At 45.3% G+C, this 6,740-nt stretch overlaps 1 long non-coding RNA gene across 1 annotated transcript; it reads left to right on the top strand.

The window, feature by feature from the left end:
* Nucleotides 1-1,295: 1,295 nt before the first annotated feature.
* LOC309860645 lies at nucleotides 1,296-6,449 on the top strand. The gene is made up of 3 exons (XR_014309513.1): nucleotides 1,296-1,375; nucleotides 3,845-4,069; nucleotides 6,194-6,449. It is a non-coding gene; the product is annotated as an uncharacterized lncRNA (long non-coding RNA).
* The last annotated feature ends 291 nt before the right edge of the window (nucleotides 6,450-6,740 follow it).

A 6,740-nucleotide genomic window follows, 5' to 3' on the forward strand; every position in this document is an offset into this window, starting at 1 on the left:
GTCATGCAGACGACTTGGAAGCCGCATGTTGGAAGGTGTCAGGGCCGCTGTCCACCTGGGTCTCTGTGTGACGGCCACCACCCAGTGACTGGAACTGATGGAATAGAGAAACGGACTCTGATTTATTAAAGCCCCAATATTTAGGGGTTTGTCTGACAGCCCTATTTAAAGCCGCCACTCTCACTTCCCTTTGGAGCACGAAGCACAATTTCGGCAATGCGTCTAGTTTGCCAACGTGCCCATTTTCCACCTCTGCTACCAGATCCTCAGCTTCACGAGGGCAGAGGGTCTGCCTGCTAACTGCTCCCAGGCCAGGCACGGCCCCCTTTTCGTTTTCCCGGACAGGATTCAGTCTGGCGGGAGAAAAGGGCAGGTCAGACACACAAGCGCTGCTTGCAATGATATAAAATGACCGGCGTGTGAACAGCTGTGGGGAGCAGATTCTTCAGGGGAAAGGAGAGAGAAAAACTTCAGAGTGGATTCTATAGGAGAGAGTGGTGGGTGGTGGGGGGAGACAGTGTGGCTGGGGATGGATGAGAGGCTCTGCAGGCTGAGGAATGCGGACCCCAAATGTTCTGCAGTGAAGCAGATGGTACACCGGCCACCCGCTGGGAGCAGTTAATTCCGGGGGGGCGGGGTGCAGCTGGACAAGCCTGCGGGAGCAGGACCAGGAAGGCTTGGATGAATTTTCACTTAATCCACCGACCTTCAAACCTCTCAGACCATACTCCAGAGAAGGAAAACACATCTCACATTACGATCCAGGACCGATCCATTCATGTCTGAATACAATAAAAATAACAGTCTCAATAAGTAATACTGGCCCTTATAATTAAAAAAAAAAAAAGTCTTTTATTTCCTTTCCTGTCCCATACTACTTTAAAATGCTAATCTCTGATGCTAAAAGAATTTCATATTGACTATAGGGTTGTGACCCAGAATTTGAACATCTCTGCAGCCAGTGCCTGGTATTCCTTTAAGTGGGTTCAGAGCCAGGGAGGGGGCAGATGAGAGGCTGGAGGGGTGGGAAAAGGGGAGGGAAGGGCAGGGTGGCCAGTCCCCCAGCAGAGGGACAGCAGCCCCGGCCAGGGGGACTCTGCACAGGGCAGGGATGTTAGCAGGCAGGATGAGGGATGGGACTCTGTGAGCAAATGCATGCCTGAGGGTGGGGAGGAACCCAAATACAGGAAACAGCTCTAGCTCTTTCTGAGGGGGAGGAACCCAAATATAGGAAGGAGCTCTAGCTCTTTCTGAGGGCTTGGCTGAGCACTGTGGCCTGACTCCCAAGCCAGGGTGGGGGCCGTTGGTTGGTTGATGCTTGGATGGCTTCTTTGGAGACGAGGGTCTACAAAGGGGCTGGGAGCCGGAGCCAGAGGTACAGGGAGAAGGGAGGGTCTCCAGGGATTCTGGGCACGTTTGTGCCTCAAGAGTGGCTGGGAGGCTTCAGTGCCTACTGTCAGTATGAGTAGCAAACCGTCCACACAATACAGGGCTGGGTGTGGGGGCAGGTGTGCGTGTGGGAGTGTGTGAGAGAGTTGTGCATGAGCACCAGTAAGCATGTGCAAGAGCGCTGTGAGAGTTGCTGGTGCGCGTGCGTGAGAGTGTGTATGTATGAACATGTGAATGTGTGTGTGTGCACGTGCATGTATGAGCGTGTGCGAGTGAGCATGTATACACAGGTGTAGGACCCCCTATGTATACTCAGGGGTCCTCCTCTGGCCATGGGGTATGAGTCACACCTCTGGTGGTGGTCTAACCTGGGGGTAGAGTCAGACAGAATCCTTAGTCAGATCCTGACTGGCCCGTGCTCACATGTGACTTGAGCATGATGCTTCTCTCTGGGCCCCAGTTCCCACACCTGTGAAGTGGGTATAGAAATCCCATTCCAGAAAGGTGGCTTGGCAAGGCTTTTCGAGGTAAGGTGTGGCACAGGCTGGCATCCTTGAAGCAGATGGAGGAAGGTTCTGGTCTTTACCTCATTTCCACTGGGACCTCAATTTGCCTCTTTTCTAAACCCCTCTCACTGTGGAGGCTACTGGTTTAACTGTTTGCTGTCTTGGTGCCTTTCCCCACTCTCACTGGCGGCTCCCTCTCTGTCCTGGAGACCAATGAATCCTTGAGTGGCAGACATCAGGACTCAGGGTTCACCTCTGCTTTCCTGAGCAAAGCTTCTTGAAGCCTTCTCATCTGCATCTGTGCGATGGGTGCAAGACTCAACCCTCCCTTTGCAGCGCTGTTTTGAAGAGCTGATGAATTACACATTTGGAAAGGTTTGCCAACTGTGAAAGCAGCTTGGGTGGTGACGAGATAATCAGAGATCATGGGGATGTTGGCACCTCAGAGAAGCCCCTGGCAAAGTCCCTGGGGAGAACTGGGAGCCCAGAACAACTCGGGTCTGCTCAGGGTGCTGGGTGTGGGTGCAGGCTACTCGAGGCTGCAGAGAGATTTCCCTCCTTCCTGCTCCTCCCCCATCTCCTGGTTATATTTGGGGTTGGATGTGATTCAAAGGAAGGGGAACAGAGATCGCTCCAAAGAGGGCCCTGAGTCCTCCCCGACATCAGCTTGGACCCGATAGTACCCTCCTTTCCCTGGGGGGGGGGCTGTGGAAAGACCTAGAACAGCATCTCCATCGCCCCCACCCCCAATCTTTGCAGCCAGCTCTGCTTCCTGAGCAACAAGGGGAATAAATCTGCAGCCTTCGAAGGGCTAGAATTCTCCGGTTCTGCTGGCACCCGGTTCCCATGGCAACCCAAAGCTCTCCTTTGCCACCCTCGGGAATGTCATTAGGGCTGTGATGGGGAGCAGGAAACAAAGAGAGACATGTCGATCTGTGCAGTGTCTGCTGGGAGCAGAAGCCTTGCATGTAGCAGGGGCTTTTTCCTCGTAAAGAAAATACACAAACCATTTCATTACATCAGACCAACTAAGGCATTTCTTTCCTAAGGGGAAAAAAAACAACAGAACTAATAAAATGCGCCTCAGAGCCCAGTCTGAGAACTGGAAAATACATGCTGATGTGTGAACCACGACAACGCTGAAAAAACAATAAGGATTTTACATTGAACCCTCCCAAACGCATCCTCGCAGAAGAGGAAACTGACTGAGCTCAGGAATGGCCAACACCCCCTTAAGGGTAGGGGGGTGGGGGGGGAGGATACAAGCCCGGCTCTGCACCAGATGCCTCGCCAACACGCCCTCCTGGGAACCCATGATTATGGCATCAGTGCCTGATTTAGGAGCCAGGTGCCTGTGGAGGAAGGGGAGGGATGCTGGATGTCGTCTTGGCCCTCCACCCCCAGGTGAGCTTGATACAAACCGGGATGTAGTCCAGATTCCAGACATCTCTGGAATCCATGTTGATGCCATCTTCCAACTGGACGCCTTGAGCTTTCTCTGCTTTGCTCTCCCTAACTTCCATTTCTTCATCCCAAGCCCCTCTTCACTGAGGCCACAGAATCTGTGCAAACGCATTCGGGCCATGTCCTCCCCAACTCTGCCTAGACGGCACAAGATGCAGTCCAACCCCCTTACCATCAGCCTCTGGGGCCCCCGCTACTGGGTTCACCGTAGACCTTCCAGTGTCACCCTCCAGAGACGAGCCCATTGCTCCAGCCAGACTGAGCTCCGTGCAGCTAACCAAACTGTTCCTGTGCCTTTTGACCTCTTGTCCTTTTATTTAAGTTGATTCCTCGCCTGAATAGTAACCTTCTTCCCTAGAAGCCACGTAAACTCCTAGTTAAATACCCAATTTCAGCCCGTGCCACCTCCTTTGGGAGATCTTCCCTACTTTCTGATCTCCTCCACCTCCACGCTGATTTAGTCCAACTCTCCTCTCCGCCCTTAGAATATTTCGACTCCAAGCACTTTCTTCATTTACTGAGATTACCTACTTAGATCTCTACCCCCATCTCCACCCCCAACTGTGAACACTTGGAGCACAAGGACCACCACTGGTGCATGACTGTGATTTCAGCCTGCTGCAGACGCTGAGGGATTTTTAAATGGGCGACTGGCACTTTTCCATATACAAACACACAGATGGACAGTGGAAAAAGGAGAGCATGCAAATGTGAGTAAAACTTGTTTTAAGCTAAACCAACAAGAAGTGATGCTGGAATGAGCTGCTTTCTGATTTGAAAATCTCTTTGGAGTTGTGTGGGAATGTGATTTGCATGAGATAAGCCAGTCTGATCTGACGCTGGACCCATGACCCGGCTCATGGCATATGGTTATCCAGGCAAGTTGGAGAATTAGCAGGATTAGTCCTATCTTGTTCAGCAACGTTAAGATCTCCGGCCAGTCCACTCACTTAGACGAAAATCTATGGCCGTAAATGCATTTATTAAGAACCACAAAGGTTGACAAGAAAAAGACTTAGCTTGCATCTAAAAAAAAAGCAGAAAAGAACAAAATAGCACTCTCTAACCTGAAGGAAACAATTAAGAAAGATGACAGCAGAAATTAATAAAATAGAATGCAAACCAAACAAAATCCGTAGATTTGATCAGTACAACCTGATATGGTCTTTTGAAAGGACCAATATAATAGACAAATTTCCGACAACTCTTATCAAGAAAATCGGAGAGAAGATATTAAAAAATAACTTTGGAAATGAAAGAAGTCAAAGAACTATAGATAAGAGTGATAATAAAAATGCATTTAAGAATGCTAGGAACTAGTTCTCATCAATGAATGTAAGCATCTCCATGAAATGAATGACTTTTTAGGAAAATATGAATTATTAAAGTTGATTCAAGAAGAGGTAGAGAAGTTAAGTAGAGGGGCACCTGGGTGGCTCAGTGAGTTAAACGTCTGCCTTTGGCTCAGGTCATGATCCCAGGATTCTGGGATGGCGCCCAGTGTTGTCAGGCTCCCTGCTCAGTGGAGAATCTTCTTCTCCCTCTGCCCCTCTCCTTGTTCATGCTCTCCCTCACTCCCTCTCTCACAAACAAATAAATAAGATATTTAAAAGAAGAAAAAGAAAACCTGAATAGATCAGCAAACAGAAGAAAAGTCTTAAGTAACTAAGCCTGTCCCTTAAAAAGAAAATAAACTCAAGCGGTTTATGATAAGTTCCACCAAATCTTCAAACAAACAAACAAAAAGGCTATCTATGATATATAAACTGTTTCAGAGCATAGATTAAGTTGGAGATTATTTCTCTTTAGCCTCTGAGCGAATCCTGATATTAATATTAAAACAAGGAAATAGTAGGCCCTACTCACTCAGAAACATACATATAGATGTGCTGAATAAAATATTAGCAAATAAAATCTAGTATCTTAATATTAACATTCCAAGGATATTTTACTATTCAGTATCTATTCAATGCTACAAAAATCTGTTTATATATTTTACCAGCTTAACAGATAAGGGAAGAAAATCATACAATTGTTTTAATAGATGCTACAAAAGCACAATAAAATTAAACACCTGTTTCTGCTGAAATAAAGTAATGATGTAATAGCTGATGTTTCACAAGCATCAAAATTCTAAACAAAGAAAATTGTCATTATTTGTAGGCAATATTATTATCTCCCTAGAAAATTAGCTAATAACAGAACTAACAAGAGACATCAATGAAGGGGCAGTAGATAGATATTACACAGCATTTTAAAAATTAACAATTTCCTTTACTACATAATAATCAACTCGAAAATGTAACTGAAGTTCCCATTCATAATAAGAAAAAACAAAAAAATACATACAACAGCTAGGAATAGATTGATAAGAACCATGCAAAACCCACATAAAGAAATTTATTAAACCTAATGAAATGAATGTTAACAACAATGAAAAGTCCTATGTAATGAAGATTCACGCCGCAATCCTCGATAAAAGACAAATTACAAAGGTGTCAATTCTCTCCATATAACCTTCATATTTAATGTAATCCCAATCATAATTTCAGTGTGATGTTTAATGAAACTTGGTGAGTAGATTCTGACCTTGACATAGAAAATGCATAAAGATTATAAGGAAACTTTTCAAAAAGAAGAATGATAAAGAACTTGCTCTACCATATATTAAAACATGCTATAAAGCTATAGTTATTAAAACAGTGTGTTTAGTGGCTCTGAAATAGACAATAAATAGAACAAACTAGAAAATATGAAAACCAAACTATATACACTTAAGAATTTTATTTCATGATAATACATGGACTACTCAGTAAACAGGGTGTCTTTCTCAGTAGGAAAAAGTGAAGATGATATTTAAAAATTTATGGAATGCAATCATTGAAAAATAATGAAAAAGATACTTGTGGACATGAACAATTTCCAGTGCCTATTTAAAGTGAGACGAGGTAAGTCATGGAACAATAGGACCTACTGTAATTCCATTTCTGATTTAAGATGCAGGTCATGTTGGAACGTAAAAAGCACAGAAGAGTCTAGAACATGGATTCTTTCACAGCAGATACTTTGTGGGAAAGAACTGGAATGGGGAGGGGGTGTGAAAAAATTTCCCATTTTGTTCTGTATTCTAGATTATTTTCATCTTTCATGCTGAAAATGTATTCATGGATTTCTTATTTTATGCATTCAATAATAAGTATTCAGGAAAAAATAATTTCCATCATACACCACAGAAAAGACCCTGAATATCAGCAAAATAGATTTGGAAGCTACAGGGAGCTCAGGAAGCTCTCCCCCTGAGCCTGACTGCTGTCCCCAGGCACAGTCCGGACCTTCTGGAGACAGTTCAAGTCTCAGCCTGGCCTTCACGCAGAAGACCAC

Source organism: Mustela nivalis, assembly GCF_964662115.1.
Source record: "Mustela nivalis genome assembly, chromosome: 3".
NCBI classification, from domain to species: Eukaryota; Metazoa; Chordata; class Mammalia; order Carnivora; family Mustelidae; genus Mustela; species Mustela nivalis.